We start from the raw sequence: 12726 nt of genomic DNA on the forward strand, positions 1-12726 counted from the left end.
TTTCCTCTGAAGCGGTTCTCATTCAAAAGGGATCCTAGTGTGTTGGGTAGTACAAGACAGAATAAACCTGAGAAACCAAACAGTTTAGTACGGCTCTTTCTTTCAGAACATTTGAATCCGCAGAAAAGAAGAAATTTTGGATTTTGTTTTAAGACCATCACACCATTTTTCTTTAAATGCACTGCTTCTGGCCCTTTGGCTCCACCAGAAATGTGAATCAGTAATAGACGTGCTGATGCAAGTTTTGCCACTTCCTAGTTGAGTACCTGTAATTGCCAAGAAATAATACAGAGCATGTAAGCTGATACGGGAGGCTGAGTGCCTAAAATGGCTTCTTGGACTTGTGTTCCAACTGCTCTGGGGACTGGGGTGGGGGTGCTGGGGACACTCGGGGATTTCGAAGAAAGTGAAAGCAAAGGGTTGGGAAGTGGACGGCAACATAAGTTGCGAAGTATTTCCTGTATTTACAGGGTACTCATGAATTAGAAACCGTGGTTTGGGGAATGCTAGGGGTCAGAATGTTTAATCATAAATTTATAACGATTTAAGGATCCCACGGAGGCATTGGAAAGATCCCTATGTCCAGGAAAACTAAGAATTCTGCTAGAAATACAAATCCATCTTAACCATTTGGATTTCACAGGGTGGAAGTTTGGTATGCTTTATTTTTCTTGTGGTTTTGTTTTATGCCCCCCCCTTTTTTTTTTCTTATCATTTGAGGCCTACACACTACTTTCTTAACCCATATTTGCTAACATCTATCCTTACCCCTCCTGTCCATCCTGGAAAATTCTCTCCATATATGTTTCTAGATCTTTACTCTGGCTGTCTTTCGAAAATTAAAGCGGAAAGGGGGGGTTACAGGAGGAAACATCTGTAGGCATCTGCGTGGTATTTCAGACTCTGCTAAAAATCTACCAGTTTCCCCTCTATCCAGGAGAAAATGCAAAAGTCACATGCTTCCCCTTAAGGCTCTTCACAAGATGGTTTTAGCCCACCTGCCCAGTTCTCCAAAACTCCCAAAATAGCCAAACTGGTCTCTCCCATTCCACTGGAATTCTTGGGAGGACTGGAACCCCGGCCTGAAGTACTTTTGATATCCCCAAATTTGCCTTCCCTGGTTCAGTTGCATATAATAAAAGTTTAAGTCTTGTTGACTTTACATTTACATTGTTTCAGTGGGGCCTTAAGAGCTTCCAAAATGCTTTTGCATATCAGCCAGCTAGCTCACTGTAGCAGCTGTGGTAAGTAGGGTCCCTGAACTTAAACCAGGCTCAGAATTCTAGCTCAGGGACTCTGATCAAATGTGTAGCCTCTTTACACCTCAGTATTCTAAACTGTTAAATAGGAAGAATATAAAGCCATCATGAATATGGAGCAAAATTATTTATGTACAATGCCTGGTGAAATGCATAGCCTACTGTACAGGCTCATTCAATGCTAGTTCCTTACTTCGCAGGTGGCTATAGGAAAGGTATCACATGTACGAGCCTACTACAGTGCCAGCAACATACAAGAGCCTAAGTTCTTAAAAATAAATGCCCCAGAATCAGTGTCTTCCAGTCTGCTCCATGAAGCCCGACATCAGAATTATCTGGACATTCTTGTTAAGGGCAGAGATGATAAAGATTATCAGGCTCGGGTGGGGCCCTAATGAAACCCCCCATTTCCAGTGTTCCCTAAATTTGAGAATCCCTGCCCGTATGGCATTTTAGCATCTTCTCCCAGTAAATATGCAGCAGGGATTATTACTCCCTTTTGTTACATGGACAGATTGAGTTCAGAGTGGCTCAGTGACTGGTCTGAGGTCAGGAGGTCAGAAGTGAGAGAAAGGGCAGAGAAACCCCTTTTGGAGCCAAGTTCTGATTTCCATACTAGATGTCTTCAGTGACAAAGAAGCAGACTTTAGCCAAGGCCTTAGGCCTGTGGGCCAGGATTCTGTCGGCCCTCCGACTTGCCATCCACTTCCCAAGGATACATCCCTCCTACCATCCTGATTGAAAGAACAAGATTAAGTGATGAGCTAGGTTGAGCATTTTTATATATTCCAGTTCAACCAATGTGCTCAGATAAAAGATGAACTCAGAGACTGAAGTTTGGAAGAAGTAACAGAGAAGAGAAAGGTATAAACGCAGACAGCAAAACTGAGACAATCAAAGGCAGAAAGAGCCCAGCAAGTGAGAAAATTGGAAATTATTCAGAGGAACGCATTCAGCCTTTATAGAGAGGGCTACAAGTTACCTATTACCCTAATGAGTTGACCGTTGGCTACAGTTAACTTGAAGGGTTTTATGGTTTCCTGCATGTGTTGTTTTCCTTCTCAATGTTAAAAAGAAGAAGAAAAAAAAAAAAAAGCCTCACATCACCAAGCGGTATTTCCCTGGGGGCTGTTTGAGCAGGCTCCCGTAGGCTCCTGTATTTTGGGGCGGGCCTGAGTTAACAGTGCACCTCCCCGTGTCTCCGTCAGGGGCTACAGGTGATAATAAATTTCGCCCATTTTATTTTCTTCCGACACTTTCCATTCAGGGCCGTTGGTTTATGGAGGATGGCCAAACACGCCAGGCCCAAGTCAGGTTGCGGCAGGAAGATTCACGTAGGGCCTTCCTCTACCCTGTAGATTTTTTTCTCGAAGGACAATGTTGTAGTTCATCTAGCAACAATACACAAAATTGCTTTGCAACACACAAAGACGTTCAAATGATAATTCCGTTTGAGGTGGGTGGTTATTTTTTTTTAAGGGTAGGCCCTACCAGAAGAATCAAATGAAATATCGTCATTGAGCCTGCTTGGTTCCTTAGATATCTTCCCCCATACATAATTCTTTGGGCCAGTTTTTAAACACATAACGAATGTGCTGTTTCCTGACACAATCTGCAGTTGAAAGACAGGAGGCAAATGAAAACACTATTATGCTTCGCTCGGGATAGGAATGCCCAGCAGTGTAGCCTGATGATTGGCTGAAGTGTGTGGTGCATGGAACTGCTTTTGTAAGAGCTAAGCAGCCGAGCCGTGTTTAACAATCAATTAGCTCCAGTTGCATATGTGGTTAATTGCCGCTTCTTACCAGTGCTTGTCCTAACTTCCCCAGCTCCTACACCTAAAACCTGTGAACATACCTCTTCTGGAACTCCTGACCTTCATCTTGGCCTCTGCTTTCTCCCTCCCCTTTCCCACACTCTCGATGTGGCCCTTTTATCTCTCTTGTTTGCCAATCCCCTGAGACACTGAATAATTTATTTGAAGTTCCTGGGAAGTTGTGGGACTTGAGTCTAAAAACACACTGCACTTTGTTCCTCCCTCCGGCCCAAGGAGGTCCAGAAGGCTGTCTTTGAAAGAAGGGATGCTAAATACATTTGAGGACTTGCTAACAGTTTTAATTTATGTTGGGATTGAGTACCCAATGAATCCAAAAGTTGGAGGGGACAAAAAACTGGGGTGTGGGGGGAGAGGTGTTGCTGAAGGTGAAAAGTACTTTGCATTTCCCAAATAGGTCACCCAAAGATTATTTGATTCCCAAATAATCTCGCAAGATGTTAATAGGAGGACTGTGAACACCTATCTTGTGGTCAAGGAGATTAAAAAACATTGGCTGGGAGGATCTCCAGTTTTTATTGTTATAACAATGTATTTGTGCAAAAATGGGTGGGGGTTCTTGGGTAGCTCCCATAAGTGGAATTGTTAGGTCTCAGTGCCAGAAACATGGGCTCATGAGAGTTTTCCTATCCTGGAGATGGTTAGGTGTAAAGTGGGTGCTGGGGAAAGAAAAATCACTGATGGGGCGCCTGGGTGGCTCAGATGGTTAAGCATCTGCCTTCGGCTCAGGTCATGATCCCAGCGTCCTGGGATTGAGCCCCACCTGGGGCTCCCTGCTCAGCGGGGAGCCTGCTTCTCCTTTTACTGTTCCCCCTGCTTGTGCTCTCTTGCTCTCTGCCAAATAAATAAATAAAATCTTTTTTTTTTTTAAATCACTGATAGGTCTAAGTGAACTAAGAGTAAAAATTAAACAAACTCAAAAAAATATAAATTTAACCAAACTTTGAAAACAATCCTTTCCCCCACCCCTACAGAGGGTGGATAGATTATTGTCACGAGTAAACAGGAATATCTGTAAATCATGCTGAGATGATGTTTCAATCACAAGTCTCTGATAACATACATGATTTAAAAAACACAACAATCACAGAAATACCCTTGATCCCCACCCAAAAGCAGCTCTCTTTGGTCTTTTTTCTTCTTCCATTAGAAATCACCAGGCTGGTTCTCATTACTGTGTTACTGGCTTTACCCTCGTTAGGCTCTGTGTTTGCAAGAAACAGAGGCTCACTCGAGTAACCTCAAATCATGGGGCTCTATTTCAAAGAAACACATGACTATAAGGGAACTAGAAATTTCATGAGAGTTCTGAAAGAAATATAATTTAGTCTGTGGCTCTTGTGAGCACCATTAATTGGTTGCCTAATTTCGAGACAAGAAGGTGTGGATATTAATACTGATCAGGTATGCTCTTGGTTTTCCTGTGTGTCTTGACATTCTCCGGAGACCAAATTCTTTTTTTTTTTTTTTTTTTAGATTTTGTTTATTCATTTAAGAGGGGGAGAGGCAGAGGGAGAAGGAGAAGCAGACTCCCCGCTGAGCTGGGAGCACGATGTGGGACTTGATCCCAGGACCTGGAGATCACGACCTGAGACAAAGGCAGATGCTTAACCATCTGAGCCACCCAGGCGCCCCCCAGTACCAAATTCTTGATTCTTTTTTCCATGTATTATCCTCAAATTCCCTTTTAAACAGAACTTTGCATGCCTAGTAATCCCACCCCTCTATTTTTACCTTTGCTCCTGGGGTCTGAAAGCCTTCATACTTCCTCTTACATCCTTTCTTTGTCCTCTGTGTATTCTGGGAGAGTAAGCGCAAGGTCCACAGAGTATCTACCCTTCCTTCTCTACCATCCACACTATTCTCAATTGAAACAGTTTGGTTTTTATCTATTTAATATACTAGGTCTTTTCTCTGTAGCCTTAATTTCGGCATGGAGGCCTCAAGATAGAAACAATGGGATTAAGTAAACCACATTCTTTTTTAAAAAAGATTTATTTATGCATTTGAGAGAGAGAGCATGAGGGAGAGGGGCAGAGGGAAAAGCAGACTCCTCACTGAACGCAGAGCCCACGTGGGACTCAATCGCAGGACCCCATGATCATGACCCAAACCAAAATCGGATAACCAGCTGAGCCACCCAGGTGCCCCAGTATACCACATTCTTAAAGAAAGTGGCCAATGTTGGGAGCTAAAGCCCCTACTGTAATCATCCAGAGCAGAATTGATCAAATGTAATCAATACTTGCCTTCTCACCCCACCCACCAAGGCCAAATAAGCAGAAGACTAGAGAAAAGGAAGGAGAAGAATCCAAGAGTCTTGAGACATCCCTGTGGGGGATACAGCAGACCTCATCTCATTCCAAAGCCAAGTAATAGGAAGGTTCTGAGGGATTCTCCAAGGGATTAGGGTGCCTGTAAGAAGTGGGATTGGCATTCTGTTTGGTCATGAGCTTAGACAGCTAGGAATATGGCAGTGGCCAGTTATGGAAAGGGGTATTTGTAGGGTTCCCTGTCTTTGCTCCATCCCCCCAACACACTGGAGGAGCTAAGTTTTGAAGTGGCATGGGGAAGAAAACATTCTTCCATTTCAAGCTACTCAAATTGACTGTAGGAAAGGGAAGAGGAGATTTAAGTCAAGTCTGAGGGTGAATTTTATGGACTTGTCATTTTTTTAACATTTTATTTTTAAGTAATCTCTATACCCAACATGGGGCTCAAACTCATGACCCCAAGATCAAGAGTCACAGGCTCTACCAACTGAGCCAGACAGGCACCCTGAAAACTCTATGGACTTTTTTTTTTTTTTTTTAAGATTTATGTATTTTTTTAGAAAGAGAGCAACATGAGCAGGGGGAGGGGCAAAGGGAGAGAGAATCCGCAAGTAGACTCCATGCAGAGGGCAGAGCCCAATGCAGGGCTCAATCCCAGGATTCTGAGATCTTGACCTGAGCCAAAATCAAGAGTTGGCTGCTTAACCAACTGAGCCACATGGGTGTCCCTGTATGGACTTTTTAATAATTGGAAGTGACCAGAAAGTTATGGATTCATACACAATGTCATTAGACACTGTGTTTTGTTTTCTTCTTGCCCCATGATGCTTATCTTATCACACTATACTGGTGGGACATCCATGTGGCAAATTGGTAAAAGATATTTTGGGATGGGCGTAAGACTCCTTTACAGATAAGAAAGGGCATTCATCCCATCTAGTCCTCATGAAGCCCAAAACTCACTGCTCCCTTTCTTTCTCCTTGAAATAGATGTGCTCAAAGAAAATCACACATAAACATGCAACCAGAACAGTTCCTCTTTCGTCTATTTAACATAAAAATTTTGCTTAAAAAAATGAAAAAGAAAACATGCTTTGGGATATAATATAAAGTCACTGATTGCAGAAATTTTTTTTTAAGTAGGCTCCACGCCCAGCATGGAGCCCAAGGTGGGGCTTGAATACATGACCCTGACATCAAGACCTGCGCTGAGATCAAGAATCAGACCCTTAACTCACTGAGCCACCCAGTACCCCATGATCATAGAATTTTTAACTTTTTAGATTACAAAGAAACGTTAGAGACTGTTTGACCCATTTCATAGATTAATCCCACCAAATCCCCCAATTCTCACATAATCCTGGAAAGCAGTGGTCTACACTCCCAAATTAACTATTATTATCCAAATTGTTATTAAAATCCCTGACCCCTCAAAATAAAGTAAAACCCAGTGTGTTTCCATTAGGACTACTCTTAGGTTGGTATTAGAAGAACATCAATATCATTGAAACTTTAAGCGATTCTCAGTCCCTTTACTTTTACTTTTTTTTAAAGATTTATTTATTTTAGAGAGAGAGCGGGGGAAGGGAGCAGAGGGAGAGGGGGAGAGAGAATCCTCAAGCTGATTCCTGACCCCGAGATCACGACCTGAGCTGAAATGAAGAGTCAGATGCCCAAAACTCTGAGCTATCCAGGCTCCCCTAGACACATTTACATTTTAAAAACAAGATGCTAGTTAAATTCAATAAAGCTGTCCACTTACAGTAGGGTGGATAAATTGACAAAGTGAAGTGCGACCATTCAGGAAACACGAGAGGACATCTTTAGCTGTAGGTTATTAATTGGTTACCATTTTGGAAGGCTTACTGAAAGTGGGGCCCTTGGGGATCTCCCAATAATTTTCCCTTCCCCTTCCAAACCCACATGTTCTCTAAAAGAGTGGGAGGGTGTTATGGTCAATGTTCCAATGTTGCAGATACCTATTATGTCCAAATACCTTTCCCTAATATATTTGAACACATATTACTAACAAGATTGGCTCAAAGAACTTCTCAATAACCCACAAGCATGTTTACGGATGAAACCTAGCCCCAAATATTTAGGCAGTAGAAAAATCCAAGATATTCCCATTTCCTCCAGGCGCTCTTGTAAGAAGACAGGCGTTTGCAGACTCAGACTGCCAATTGTTTTCTCTTTTTGGCTACCATGAACAGCAGCCATAACAACTGTGGAACATTGACAGATAAACCTGACCAAAGATAATGGAAACTCTTCATCTCTAGGTGTCCCTACCCTAAGCGGCTGGTGCCCACTGTGTTTCTCTCACCTGTTCCTACCCATCATATATTCAGAGAAGGCTCTCCTCAGAGAGCATGTCCCACGCCTTGATTCCAGCACGGTTCAGTCCCCGGGGAGGGAGCTCTTTTCTCTCTATCTCTGTGCCATCTCTGATTCAAGTTGGTCCATCTGGAAGTACTATTACCCAAGCGTTTATACCCGGAGCCTGGCTCTCCACAAGTGACTGCATGTTTCCTGAAACCAACCATTGGCAGCTGTTACTAGGCATTTTCTGCTTTTTAGATACCTATAATTACACCAATTATGCCAATCATTGATGTTTATAAAGGATTTAAAATTTTACACACCCAGAGGAGTCTATCAGGAAGCGGCATCTGAGGCAGTGACACCCCGCAGAAGGGCCTATTTGGCCATTGCAATTGCTGCTGAGCGTCCCTTAAAGTGAGCGTCAGCAGAGTGAGCGAGGCTCTTATGAGCCTATATGTCTTAGGCAAGTTAATCCTGTCACTGGAATAAAAGTCTGTTTGGTTAAGGACCACGGAACTCAGTCTAACTTTTATTTTTGAAGGAGGGAGCAATGTGTCTTGGTTAATGAAATCAGGTGTTTGACCTCAAACTTTCTGAATGGCAACATGAGGACAAGACGGTGGGCACTCACATCCCAGTCTCCGCCTCTAGGTACATTAAAAGGCTAGACTGGTCAGCACGCTGACCCAGAAGGCAAAGAGCGGTCCTGGTGGGCCATTTTAGAGCCAGAAGCAAAAGGAAAACTTGGTTGATACAGACCCCATCTTTATTTTTTAAATTTGATATTTTGGGGCACCTGGCTGACCCAGTTGGTAGAGTGTGGGACTCTTGATCTTAGGGTCGTGAGTTCAGGCCCCACGTTGGGCATGAGCTTACATAAAATAAAATAAAATAAAATAAAATAAAATAAAATAAAATAAAATAAAATAAAATAAAATAAAATAAAATAAAGTAAAATAAAATATTGTTACTCTGTTCATCATGGATTTTTTGGCTTTAATTTTTGACTTATTAAAATATTGCAGTAAGGAACTATTTATCTTGATTACTGACTGGCTCCCCATTAAGTTTTATGCATGGGTGAATACCTCACTTGTCTCCTCCTAACCCGTACCCCGGGTTCCCTAGTGTGGGCTTGGTGTGTGGTTTGCTGGCTGGGTGGAATGGCCTTACATCTGAGTCTCTTTGATATGCCTGCATTTTATGTATCTGCCATTTGCCCAGCAGCCAACTGGGCAGAATTTAACTATTTTTAGTTGAGTTCTTGAAACATTGGAACAATTGTCCTTAATTGTTAGTGTGTATAAGAATTGTCCAGGGTGCTTGTTAAAAACCCAGATTTCCAGTCCTTGTGCCCAGAAATTGGGATTTACTATGCTGAAGCGGAATTTGCATACCTGGGCTTTTAGATAAAAAGTTTCTGATGCAGGTGGTTTACAAACCACATTTGTTTAAAAGGCGCTATTTCAGGGGATAGTTATATTTTGTGGGTGATACTCTGTTCCATCGGGGGCAAAGGGGATTACAGCCGCCTATGGAATAGCCACCAAAACAGTAACAATAACAGTTACTCTCCCAAGCCAGCCTTACAAGGAAAGGAGACCCAGAGCCAGAAACTTCTGCTACACTATGCAACAGCAAACCCCAGCAGGTAGGATTTTCTGATAATTTGGCAGACGTTAAATTAAACAACACATGTGTACGCACTTGATATCTAAAAGCAGCTCACAAATGTAAGGAGGTATTGTTACGACATTTATGCAGGGCTTTTAGAGACACTTAAGACGTTCTACAGAACATTACATTCCTTCGTAAACTTCCGTTCAGCCAAATTTTCTTAATTTAATAGGATTATCCCCTAATGGAATGTCTTCACAGCTTTCTCAAATCGAGGTCTGAGGACCACCTATTTATTCTGCAATCCACAGCTGATAAGGTGACTTTTCCTGAAAACATCATCTGGAGCTCCCCCACCCCCTACCCCACTCTTCTTTACAGCCTCGGGCACCTGTGGAAAGTTGTAGCATTATCTAAATCAGGATGGGAGGAGCTCAAGAGCAGAAACTGACGCTGACCGGTTCCTGTGGCCACATTCAACACCACCATCAACAGGGGCAGCATTTGAATTCAGGAAGGAGGACACCGGGAACAGAGCACTTCACCACCAGGCTACAGGAGTCAGCCAGCCATGCCACAGGCCACGCTCCGATAAGCCCAAGGCTGTTCCTCCCCAGGGCAACAGTCCCAATTAGCTTATCAGTGCTGGACAGGAGATCAGGTGAACCCCCATCTCTGTTCTCTGTTGGGCATTTCATATTTGTGAAAGGCCTTTGCAGACTTGGCATGAAGCCTCCGTGTGTTTGGTGAGACCTGAACCTTCCTAAAGTCACCCCATCTTCTTGGACATTGGTCACGCTGCTGCTACCTTTGAGCTTCCTGTCCTCTGAAATGAAGACTTCCTCTCATGTGGCTGCAAAGCCTCAGCATCCTTATCTGATGCTCATGGGACCCACCGTTTATCCCACTAAAATTTTAGTGATTTGGGCTGGTGTAGAATGATTATGGTCTTATTTCTTCAGTGGTACGTAAACGTCGACCTGTCCAACTCAACGCCATGATCACAGGCCCACGCTGGCAGTGAGTGACGCGTGCTCCGTGTTTGGGATTCCCTGTTACCTTTCTGGAACAAGATGGGCCCAGGACAGCTGGTTAGGTGAGTCCCAAAGTGAGGGAAAAGGAAGTCCTTCCTGTGAGAGGCAAGGAGAAGTTTCGGCTCCCCACTGCGTACTCTGCCATAGAGAGGGGCTTCTAGCTCTCAGGATTTCTGCTTTACCTCTTCAGCAGGTGGAGGTCTTTTTAAACTCCTGACTTTTTTTCTTTTTTGGGAAGTGGGGAGCAGGGAGTGAGTGGGTCCAGGATGAGAGGTATGGGGGAGAGTGGGAGAGAGCCAAGCCTGGGAATTATCAGAAAGGTGTGGATGACTTTTTTATTTTATGTTGGAAAGATAACAGGACGAAGTGAAAAGGCAAACCTAGTTTCTCCGTCCACATCCTCTAGACACACACACACATTCACACACACACACACACACACACACACAGAGTCGCACACAGTCACACACACTCACTCACTCACTTATGCAATCCCTTATGGCATACTGTTTCTACTGCTGTTCTCCCGTTGCATTGCCAGAAAAGGAAGGTGATATTTTGAAAGACATTTGATCCATCTAATGGAAGAGGAAGAAAACAGGGAGATGAGATCAGGGGGATTTCTGGGAAAGAAAGTGTGAAACACAAGGGACAAAAGAGTGAGTCATGAGGCCAGAAGCAATCATGAGAGACCATCTGGCTCAGTGCTTCCCAATTTTTGAAAAGATATTTGTAAATCTTAGGGCGCCTGGCTGGCTTAGTCAGTAGAGCTTACGACTCCTGATCTCGGGGTTATAAGTTCAAGCCCCACGTTGGGTGTAGAGGTTACTTAAGAATAAAAAAAATTTCTTAAAGATTTTTCATTTATTTATTTGAGAGAGAGAGAGATGACGAGCAGGGGGGAGGGGTAGAGGGAGAAGCAGACTCCCTGCTAAGCAGGGAGCCCCACATGGGACTCAATTCTGGGAACATGACCTGAGCCGAAGGAAGATGATTAACTGACTGTGCCACCCAGGTGCCCCAAGAATAAAATATTTAATTAAAAAAAAAAGATATTTGGGGCACCTGGGTGGCACAGTCAGTTAATTGTCTGCCTTTGGCTCAGGTCATGATCCTGGGGTCCCAGGGGCTCCCTGCTCAGTGGAGTTCCTGCTTCTTCCTCTCCCTCTGTCCCCCCTCCTCGTACTCTTTCTATCTCAAATAAATAAAATCTTTTTTAAAAAAGATATTTGTAAATCTTTACATTGGATGACACAAATAAATAAATACATAAAATTGGTTGACAATTACCTGTTTTGCTGCATTAGGGAGGTCAGGGAGTGGGGAGGGGGAGGGGCCTAGTGTCTCACAAGATGACCTAAGGGAGAGGCTGCAGGGAAAGGGAGGGGGTGTGAGAGCGATCTTCCTGCCGGATAATGGGTGAGAGGCCTTTGATGAGTGCCCATTCCTGTTTGCTTCCTGTTTGAAGCAGCTTACGGCTTATCCTGTGACCATGAGAGAAAGCCCAAGAGCACCGTGGGGGTGCTGACCCGGAGCCATGACACAGTGAACTGTGGAACCAATTCCAAAACAGCGCCACTGACCTTGCTTCATGGGGAAAACAAATTCACATTGACCAGGTCACTTTTAGTCGGCCTGTCTGTTGCTTGCAAATAAAAATCTTACCTGATACAGATGGGGAAGCCCATTTTCATGCAAAAGCTTATTGCTTGTTTGCTCTGTGGTAAATGAAATTACTATTAATCTATTAATAGACCACCATCACCACCACTAATGGCATCAACAATGACATTTATTAAGCTCTTTATAAATTTGTGCTTTATACCTATAGTTTCATTTAATACTGGCCCTTAGAGATCGTTATTATTAGCCCCATTTTATAGATCAAGTCCAGAGAGGTTCTGTCATTTGCCCCAATGTAATAAGAAGGAGAACTGACCTATGCAATGTGACCCCATAGTTAACTCTCTTTTCCATTGGGCACAGAGAGACATTTAAAGTACAGCATATAGGGGCACCTGGCTGGCTCAGTCAGTGAAGTGTCCGCTTCAGCTCAGGTTAGGACCCCAGGGTCCTGGGATCGAGCCCAGTGGGAGCTGAGCAGGGAGGCTGCTTCTCCCTCTGCCTCTGCCCCTGGCCTCTGCTTGTGCTCTCTCTCTCTCTTTCTCTCTCACTCTCTTAAATAAAATCTTAAAAAAAAAAAAAAAAGGGAAGAAAGAAAGAAACCAGCATGTAGTGATTTTATAAATTTAATTTGGCTCCAGGGGTTTGCTGAATTATTTTCTCAGTGATCACAGTGAAATTCTTGAATGTTTCTGGAATTCAATGTAAAGCACTTTGGTCTGGGGTTATCTTGCTCCTTCCCTCCCCTCTGGGAAAAAGAA

The sequence above is a fragment of the Ursus americanus genome, chromosome 32 (genome assembly GCF_024610735.1).
Source record: "Ursus americanus isolate L20-20 chromosome 32, mUrsAme1.1.p, whole genome shotgun sequence".
NCBI classification, from domain to species: domain Eukaryota; kingdom Metazoa; phylum Chordata; class Mammalia; order Carnivora; family Ursidae; genus Ursus; species Ursus americanus.